General features: G+C 48.2%; 1 protein-coding gene across 4 annotated transcripts in view; it reads right to left on the reverse strand.

Moving 5' to 3' along the window:
- Positions 1 to 7,041, reverse strand: part of SMARCA2 (SWI/SNF related, matrix associated, actin dependent regulator of chromatin, subfamily a, member 2) — a 191,539-nt gene extending 184,498 nt beyond the window's left edge. Inside the window, exon 1 of one of the 4 annotated variants that reach the window (XM_006260254.4) lies at positions 6,939 to 7,041. The gene's annotated coding sequence lies outside the window, so the exon portion shown is untranslated. Of the gene's footprint in view, positions 1 to 4,945; positions 5,495 to 6,035; positions 6,133 to 6,938 lie in introns of those variants that run through there. The other 3 variants (XM_059724765.1, XM_019478048.2, XM_059724766.1) reach the window with 3 other exon arrangements.
- Between the last annotated feature and the right edge of the window lie 3,235 nt (positions 7,042 to 10,276).

Raw genomic sequence — 10,276 nt, forward strand, 5'->3', positions numbered from 1 at the left:
GTTATGAACACCAGATAAATCCTTGAAAGGGCTGACACTATTGCATCGTGTTCTTTCTAACACATTATGAACAATACAGAACTTTCATCTGCATTTGGGTACCTACTGGTTTGATTTTAGACACCAAAAACATCTGAGTACATTACATATTATAACCTGGAGGCAGCCAGGACACAGATAATAGTTCCACAGCAGGAAAAGGTTCAAAAGATACTCCCTGATAGAAGCAGTCTTAACTAAACCCAAACAAAAAGGCCATGCAAGCAACAAGTGGCCATAGCTAATTGGGAATCCCCAAAACAGAGGGACATACAAAAGAATTCAGAGATTGTAGAATCTTATGACATGGGGTAAATATATTCAAGCAAAGGATGGAGCAACCAGTATTTTCAGTTTCTCTAGTTGATTTGCCTGTTTTTTTCCAGACTGAGGCAAGCTAGATTGAGTCAAAGCCAGGTTGTTTTCAGCCAGATCCCCTGCCTTGGCCAGATACTGGAAAACATGGAAACTGCACCATTTGGATCTGATGAAAAGGCAACATAGACCTGAGGGTCAGGAGCATGCTGATAACACTGCAGTGCAGAACGCCTCACAATATCCTTGTCACATCTATAGGAAAATAATTACCATTCCACCCGTTTCCCAATTGAAATCCTGGCCTGGCAGGTGTTTTTGAAAAGATACAATAGAATGTCATGATACTTTGTTACTGGAAACAGAAAAACATGGGAGCACCTTTTCTACATCAACATGAAAAATAAGAATTGTGTTACTAACTTCTGACTTTTACTGAAAAAAATCGGTTGCATACCTGAGACAAAGATTCTGAAAGGTTATGAGTCCAGCAGTAAGGAAGACTGTGTCACTCAATAAAACAAACAAACTAACAAATAATTTGGTGTATTTTTATCTTACATTCCTATATACCATTATATTATGATGGACATTTATTAAAATGCCCAATCAATTATTAAGCCAATAAAGAAATAGTGTACAGAAAAACAACAGACGCTGATAAAGGTGCACGCACAACTCTTCAACTGGTATAAACTAGTGTAACTCCATTTTCAATCAACAGTTCCCTGTATTTAATATCAACTGAGGATCTGGCTCCACGGTTCAGGTACTTCATGAAAAAATTCACTCTTGCGCTCTAAACTGTAAGCAACTTTCCAAATTACTGAAGTTCAAGAATTAGGCATAAGTCAATTAAATCGCCTATCCAGATGTTGAGAGCAAGTCCTCTCCCTCCCAAATCTGTATTTCTCTCAGCACTTTATGTGTAGACCTTAGTCTGCTTAAAGGGGGGACAGACGACTGACTCATGACTTTGCTGACTGGTTAGGGATTAAGTTTCCACATTGTGACCTTTTCCGCAGGCATTAATCACAGTTATTGAACATCCTCTTCATGTCAGTTTCTGAAGAACAAAAGCCATAATTAGGAGGTGGGAAGAGGGAAAGGCAGTTGCTGTACTACTGAGGGGCATAGGCTGGCTTTGTCTTCATTTCAGAAAAAAAGGTTTGTTCTTAATTCAAATTAACTCAAGCTAAAATGCAAGGCCTGATCCGGCTAAAGACCAGGCAGCAAGGAGCTGTGCCAGAGCCAGACAGCTTTCAGCTGCGCCCATGCCGCTGCTGCTTCTCACCATCCTCCCAGCTCCAGTCCAAAGCAGGCCAGGTGGCTTCAGCAGCACATCAGCAATGGGGGCAGAGGCCTTTCCCCACACCTGCACTGGGGCCAGATAGCTGGGAGCTGTGCCCACATCACCACTGTTTCTCCCAGTCACAGCTCCCCAGCAGCAGTGTGGGTGCAGCTTCGAGCTGGTGGGGAGCTGTAACAAGGCCAGGCATCTGCAAACTGCAACAGCACTGCCCCAACTTCTCACCCCCATCCCATCTGCAGCATGGATGCAACTTCCAGCCAGGAACGAGTTGCACTGGGGCAGGGAAGCTTCCAGCTGTGCTTGCACTGAAGCCGAGGGCGGAGGGGTAAGTAAGAAGCAGCACCACAGAGGCAGTTTGCAGCCTGGTCCCAGCATAGCTACCCACTGGCTGGAAGCTGCCCCCATGTCATCATGTAGCAGGAGGCTCAGAAAAGCAGCAGTGGTGTGGGCGAAGCTCCCAGCTGCCTGGCCCCACCATAGGCATGGAGAAGTGCCTGCTGCTGCTGCACCACAGAAGCCACCCAGTCCATGCTGGATCAGAGCTGGATTGTTGCCCAGTTCCTGTCTAGAAAGTCTGCTGTTGTGACAGTCCCTTCACCCAGCATTAATAAAATATAAGAGGGGGGAGGTGGAAGGGTGGTAGCAGGGCAACCTGTTGCTAATGAGGGGAGCAGGAAGGCAGTAATAATAGATGTGTTCATAAGGAGGAGACCATTACACATTTCCAACAAAAAAAATCCAGCCACATCCCCAATTTTATAGTCATGTTATGTTTGTAAACTACTGAAGTTATGCATCTAAATGAGGACTTGCTCCTTTGCTCTTCCATCCTCTATTGTATTATCTTGCAAATAAGGCATAAGCTTCCATTTGATGTCATTTTCATGACAAGTGATCTTTAATGTCATAATCCTGCATTTACTTCACAGGAGGATCAATCAGAAAGGAAAAAATTGGGTTGAGGAAGTGTGAAAGGGTGGAGGTCAAGGACACTTGATTTGTATACAAAGATCTTCAATAGCACCAAGAAACACAAACATAGAATAAAAGAATTTTAATTATTTGTATAAGCCTTCTCATGTGTGTTCCTAAATGAAAATTGCCCTTTAGAAAGGAATCACTAGATCACAGTATTATTATTAATCAGGACCATAAAAATTTGCAGAAAGTGCAGACTTTTTTTTAAAGTCACTACTGCGCACATTCTGATCTTAACTTCAAAGTCCAACAAAAAAACTAAAAAAAAAATACATTTGCAGATTTTAATTTAAGTTACAATTCTGTCAAGGATATATTAAATATAGGAAATGCTAGCTGGAACACTTTTTTCTTGTCAATCTCAAGCCTCAGGTGTTGGTCAAAGCACTTTTCAAACTTGACAAAAAATGCTCACAGACCACTTCAGAAATGAACAAAAGAAAAGATCTAAAGACTACTTTGAACATACTCTTGTGGTGCATATGTTCTATGAAACACCATAGTAATGTCAGTCCTAGAGCCGAGCCATGCCTCATGAGAGAAATACTGTATTTAATAAAGCATTACCCTCGCCTGTCAAGTCCACATGTGTTACATGATACAGCTAACTTTGACTTTATTTAAAAATGCTCATTACCCATATAAACCCTTTGCTTTATATTACGGATGTATCACATATGGACACAAAAACCTGTCTCTAATCCTGTCCTTCTGGTACATCATTTTTCCCCCCTCAAGTAACAAAAGGACAAAAGGAAAAAAGTCAGGGGGAATAATAGGGCAATTAGGTCCCCAAAGAGAAAAAGTGTGCCTTGATTTGCATAACAATGCATTCACTCACAGAGCAAAAGCTGCCCCACCTCCTAACATGTAGCTGGTATACTACTAAAGGAAGGGAATTCTGGTTTAACATTCATTGTCCAGAACTCCTGGTTCCACGGCTGGAACTAAGAAAGAGTGAAGAAAAGGATCTAAAATGCAGGCACAAGCGCAAAGGAAACAAAGCTGGAAATGCTACATCACCCAGGCTGCTTTTGAAAGGAAATTAAAATGCCAGCTATAGGTTGTTACCATTTTTACACAAACCTTGTGCCTGTAACTTTCTACCTAACTTATTCACCAACCACCTACAGCCACCACCGGGAAAGAATGACACTCTCTCCTTACAGGACTTTTGATTATCAGACATGAAGGGGAAGACAAGAAAGGAAACTTGAAGAGGAGAACAAGGAAGGAAAACCAGCTCCAAGGCCAGCTCTAGCTTCACACTTTAGATTTAACCACAAGACTTTTTTTTTTTTTTTTTTTTTTATGCTTCTCCAAAGCACATGCACACTGCAGCAAAAAAACCCTCCTGGGTCAGGAACCCCCTGGCTGGTTTGGACTGGCTGCTCTCACACTATCACAGTCCTGTTGGGGGGAAGAAAATGAAGACACTGTATGTACACACATACATACATGCACACACACATACAATCACAAACCTGTTGGAGGAAAAGAAAATGAAGACACTATAGATACATACATACACATACTCATACTATCACAATCCCTGTGGAGGAAAAGAAAATGAAGATGCTATACATACACACACACCACACACATACACACATGTATACACATACACACGTATACTCACATACCACACGTACACACCACACCACACACACCCCACACCCATACAACATACCACACTACACACACACATATACACACACATCACTACATGTGTATACACACAATGTACACACACACACACACACACACACACACACAGAGCCAGGGCCCCAGAGAAGGCTCCTCCAGCAAGGAGATAATGCAACGTGGTGGAGGGGGAGGCAGGGCCATATGTCTTGCAGGCACACTAACTTCAGCCCCCTGGAGATCTCTACTCCGATCCCAGATTGGGAGATAGTCCCGTCCCCCCTCCCGCCGCCCCCCTCCGCTTGGCTCCATTCAATTGCCAGCTTTTTTGCTTTTTTTTTGTATATATTTTTGGCCTTCCCAACACCTCCCCCCCCCTCCGGCTCCCCCTCCAGTGACTCTTCCGGGACGCTGGGGAAATGCATAGGCCTCAACTTTGCCGCTGGAGCGCACGGATCCCGCGGCCCCGAGCGACATGCAGTGCAGGCACCCGGAGCCCGGCCACGTCCCCCAGCTCCCCCTGCCTTTCTGGAAAGTTTGAGCGCCGATCGACGGGCTCCGAGCAGCGCCAGCCCCGCTCCCCGCCCCCCTTCCCACCTCCACCTCCAGCCCGCGCCATGGCAGCGGAGCTCCCCCGGGCCCGCTCCGGGGCTTTACCTTCCCCCGGCCCCGACCTTCGGCCCGGAGCGCTCCCGCCCGCGCGGGGGGGAGCGGGCAGCAGGGTCGGGCGGGAGGGGGCAGCCCGGCCCCCGGCACAGCTAGGCCCGGCTCTCCGCTGCGCGGCTTCCCTCCGTCATCGTGTCATACTGATCAAACATGTCTGTGCGCGCCTGTGTGCGTGTGTGAGCGCCTGTCTCTGCCTGCTGGGACTTCCTGATTCTCTGCTGCCGCTACACACACACGCACCCTCACAGCCACCCCAAACCTCTGCTGCGACTGCCTGATTCTCTGCTGCTACACACACATACACACAACCCCGCACACACACACCAGCCCTCCCAGCCACCTCTTTTACACACATACAACCCTCACAACCACCCCAAACCTCTGCTGCGACTTCCTGATTCTCTGCTGCTGCTGCTGCTACATTCACTCACACACCACACACCACCCCCTCTGGCACACGCACACAACCCCTCCAAACCATCCCAAACCTCTGCTGTGACTTCCTGATTTTCTGCGTCTGCTACACACACACACACACACACACACACACACCAGTCCTCCCAACCACCCCCAAACCTCTCACACACCCCCAAACCTCTGCTGTGACTTTGATTCTCTGCTGCTGCTACACACACACAACCCCCCCACAGACATACACACACAACCCCTCTCACACACACCAGGCCTCCCAGCCACCTCTCTCTCACACACAACCCTCAAAACCACCCTAAACCTGTGCTGTGACTTCCTGAGTCTCTGTCAATGCTGCTCCACACCGTGCACGCACACACGCGCACACACACACACACAAAACCTCTCTCTGTGTCCCTCCAAAGCCCCAGCCACCAAAAGCAACAGAGGCTTAAATCCCCACTCCCCCTCCATTTCCCCTCCCTCTCTCTCTCTCTTTGCACTTCATCAGCCACCCAAAAACTTTTTCTGCCCCCCACCTCCAAAGCCCCCTCCCACTTGGGGCACCTCCCGCCCAGCTCCCCAGCCCCGGATCCGTGCCAGCAGGAAGAGAAAAGCGCCACCCCCTTCCCCCCCAGAAAACAAAATGACTGACATTTTCTGTGCCTACCGGAAATAAAATGCCGGGGGGGGGCCGGTGGCTTTGAAAGCCGGGGGGGGCATCTCGCCAGCGCTTGTTTGGTACCACTGCTGCAAGGCCGGGGGGGGAGCAGCAGCGAGCAGGGCTGGAGGGAGAGGAGCTATTTTAGGAAGTGAATCGCGACACCTTCCAGTCCCCGGCGGAGGGCACCGCCGGCAATTCACAACAGCCCGGCCGAGATGGGAGGAGGCAACAGGAGGGGCTGCAGCACCCCCCTCCCCAAGTCCTGCCCCCCCTTCCCCTGCGCGTGTCATGTTGGTGACAGTCAAGCAGGAGATTATCCTGCTCATGGCCTCCTTTGCTCAGCGGCTCGCTGCTGCTCCTCTCCCGCGCCCCCCCTCCCCAGCACGTCTGTCCAAACACCGGGCATGGGCAGGAGCCCACTCCGCACGGGCCCCTCCTGCTGCCCCGGAGCAGGGCGCGGGGAACTTCAGCCCCAGCAGGAGGCAACCTCCCCCTCCCTCCCACCCCCGGCAGAGCCCCCCGGGGTTGCAAGGTGAGGGCGGGGAGAAAGGAGACAAGCCGGCCCCCCTCGGCCCCGGGCTGCAGCTTCCCGCTGTCCATTTGTGTCCCCGGAGCCCGAGCTGCAGGCACTGTCGCCTCCTGCATCGCCTGACTCACGAGGCAGGAACCCGGGGGAGGCAGGCAGCAAAGGACCGGGCGGGGGAAGGAGAGGAGAGGACGGGAGGGGAAGGGGGGTCCTTCTTCCAGGTCCTTATTGCAAAAAGATATCGCAGCTCAAACTTTCTTCCTCCTCCTGCCGCTGCTGCTGCCTGGGGAGGGGAGATCGGAGGGGGGCCGGGGCTGGGGGCCGGGCCGGGGGGTGCAAGGCGGTGCCGAGCCGGCCGCGGGGCGCGCCGAGCCCCTATTTACCTGGCCCGGAAGCCGCGCGGCGCCGCCGGGGTCCCCGCTCCGTGTGCGCGAGCCTCCCGAGTGCAGCGCCCGCGCGCCGGGGACGAGATTATGAATATGACTTCATTGATGACAGCCGTCCCCTCCTTTCCCCCGGGCTCCGCCCCCGCGCCCCTCCGGCCGCGTGCAGCCATTGGGCGGGCCGCGCCACGCGGGCCCGCCCCCCGCAACTGGGGGGGCAGCGGATTGGCGCTGGGGGGTGTCACTCAAGCAGCTGCCTGTGGAGGGGATGTGGAAGAATGTGGAGGGAGATACACACACACATATACATGTACACACGTACATATACACACACATACCGGGGACGGGGTGCAGGGAGTGTGGGGGGCACAGCCTGCTGACCCCTACCCCTTTACATGCTCCTGGGCGCGCTGGGGGGTGCGTGGGCTGTGCGGAGAGACACGCCAGAGAGAGAGAGAGAGAGAGAGATGGATGGTGGAGTAGTAATAGTAATAATAGTACTTTGGGGGGAAGGTGAGGAAGGTGCTGGAATGTAACTGTGCCTGCCAGGGCGAGCCTGCAGGGATGGAGGGGGAGGAGAGGATGGGGAGGAGCGAGCTGACTGGTACTGGAGGCAGCTGGTTGTACCTGGTGTTTATGTTGGGGGGCAGAGAAGAAAAAGAAGGACATTATTGTCACACAAGCAGAAACTTTTTTATTCAAGTCCACTTAGATCTTCCTTTTGTGGGAAAAGCTGGGGGGGGGAAGGCATCAGAGAACATTCCAGCTGGATGTATCTGCCAGTCAGCTGGGCTTTCAACTTCCTGAGTGCCCCTGAAGGAAGATGCCTCTCCAGGAGCCCAGCTGGCTATTACTTACAGAATATTCCTTCAGAAGACCTGGTTGTTTTGTGTCTGAGCTGGAGCCCCCAACGAACCTAGTCGTCACATGTCACTTGCGTGACCAAAAAGGCTGTGTCTGTGTTAAGTGAGGGGTAGATCTGTTTTTTAGGGTCAGGACATGTCAGTAGTGTCATTTTCTTCATTCCACAGTCTCTCTATGCTTTTCCCCCTGAGAATTTCCAATATATCTGCTTCCAGCCTTGCCAGTGGACAAGCCCAGCATTGTGCAGTCGCAGTCCACTGACCTGAGCTGTAGGTTTAATGAAGATCTAAAAAAGACCTACAGAAGGGATGGTTTAATAAACAGTGTTGTAAAAGATCTCTAAGTTTGGTAGGCCTGTTATTGTACAGTCTGAATAACACAGTCACTTGATTGAAAATTAAAACCCAACCCTACTTGATTCTGTTCCTCTTTATGTAAATGTAATGGGCTTGAATCTTGAATCAGTCATTCTGAGTGCAGCGTGAAAATTTTGTTTTGGATTTTATTTGCTGCCCTAGAGTAAAATTTCACGTTAAGAGAAATTCTAATATTAAAATCACTCACTATATATTTGAGCAATGGTGTTTGAAATGCAGTTTCTTTTTACTGATCTTAGCGACCAACTGGAGTAGTTAAGGACCTGAAGCAATGCCGGGAGCGCTGAATGCTCCATATGGTCATTAAGTGACAGGTATTGTTTACATGTCTGGTCTTTTGCTGGTAGCATTAGGATTTGTAATGGCCCAATTATAATGCTGGGTGTACAATGCTAATTATCACTGATTCTGTAGTTTTTCCAGGATCTTATTACTTGATCATTAACTTGAGCTTCCTAGTTATTTTAAAGTGAGCATCAAAATGATAAAAGATAACTGCACCAAAGAGAATCAGTATTAAGACTGTACAACCCCAAGTAGCCAATAAAAAAGTTGTTCTTCAAAAGAGGAAGCAGGTATTGTCATGTGGTTCAACTGTATCTATAAGAAAGACATACTGGGGAGCAAAATCAATGAAATGATAGAGCTGAATGCAAATGGGAAACTGTGAGTCTGTAAGGAGAAAAAAAAAGCAGATGATCAAATACCCAATAGCAAAGGGTGCTTGTAACTTTTTTTTAATCTACTTAGAATAGGGCATCTCAATCTTAGCTTTGTGTCTATGGCTATGATTTACAATCCAGCATTTTAGAGATAAAAGAATGTAATTAACATGCTTGTGAGAAGCAGCAGAGCACCAATGCAGGGTATTTTTCCTTCCTTAAACATCATCCCTCCATTATACAAGCCACTTCTTTTTTTCCACAGCAAATCTGCAGGCCTTCTGCCCTTTATCTCTGCAGAGGAGAAAACAAGCCTTACCTAAGGGGAAGCTTGTATGCAAGGCAGCTCACCTGCATTGGCCTTGAACTCAGCAGAAATCAAACCAAATGGCCGTTGCTTTCAGTAGAAAGGATACAGCGAGGGCAAAGAATATTAAATTAATCTTTCAGGCAAAATAAAGTGTTCAATTGATGTTAGGGGTAACTGCGCTGATTACTTTTTGTTTGCTGGAAAACATACAGCAGCAGATTTTGTTTGAGGCTATGAGAACTCCAAGATGTTGAATGGATATATTGTTAAAGTAAAGTCAAGCTGAAGGCTTTTTTTTTCCTGTTGGACTTTGATAAAGTATAATTTAATCTCTCTATAGCCTGGTATCAAGGGGATGGAGTCTATCTTTTATGTTACTGCAGACATAGTCTGTTGGCAAAGAAAACTGGACTGAAGTTGATGAAATCATTCAAGAAGTCAGCCTATGGACTTTAGGTTGTTGGTTGTAGCCATGTTGATCTAAAGACATAGGCAGACAAGGTTTTTTGAATAGATGTGAGATCTTTTATTAGACGAACTAAATAGTTGGAAAAATTGTTTTTTGCAAGCTTTCAGGCACAAATACCCTTCTTCAGGCATAGGGAGAGTTTGTTGGTGTGTGTGCTCTCCTGGATAGAATAGAAGCTAATATGCAAAATGCAGCTCTGTGAAAATGCAAATGTGTGACAGTGAGATTCAAAGGGAATGAGAGACATTCCCTTGCAGCTCTGGCATAAACTGTGCCACCCTGGCTCCACCCTGGCTCAAATGGCTGCTGTCCCAGGCACATGTGTAGACTCTGCACCCAGGACTATTTGACTCCAGCGTAAACTACTCCAGAGTTTATTGCTTTGGATTAATTGCATGCACAGAATCACCCATTACAGATTAAAAGGGTAAATTACTCTTAAACTGATTCATCTCTTGTCCATTTCCTCCAAGGGGAAAATGTTAAGGTCACCTAAGTGAATGAATGCTTCAGGATGCCTCATGTACTGTAGAAAGAATTGAAATTTGTCTACATGAACCAGAAGCTACAGTGATATGAAAGTTTCCATCTCAGACCATGTCTACGCTGCATTTACATCCCTACATTTACAATGCGTACATATTCCAGGGGCCTTT

Source organism: Alligator mississippiensis, chromosome 3 (genome assembly GCF_030867095.1).
Source record: "Alligator mississippiensis isolate rAllMis1 chromosome 3, rAllMis1, whole genome shotgun sequence".
NCBI lineage: Eukaryota > Metazoa > Chordata > Crocodylia > Alligatoridae > Alligator > Alligator mississippiensis.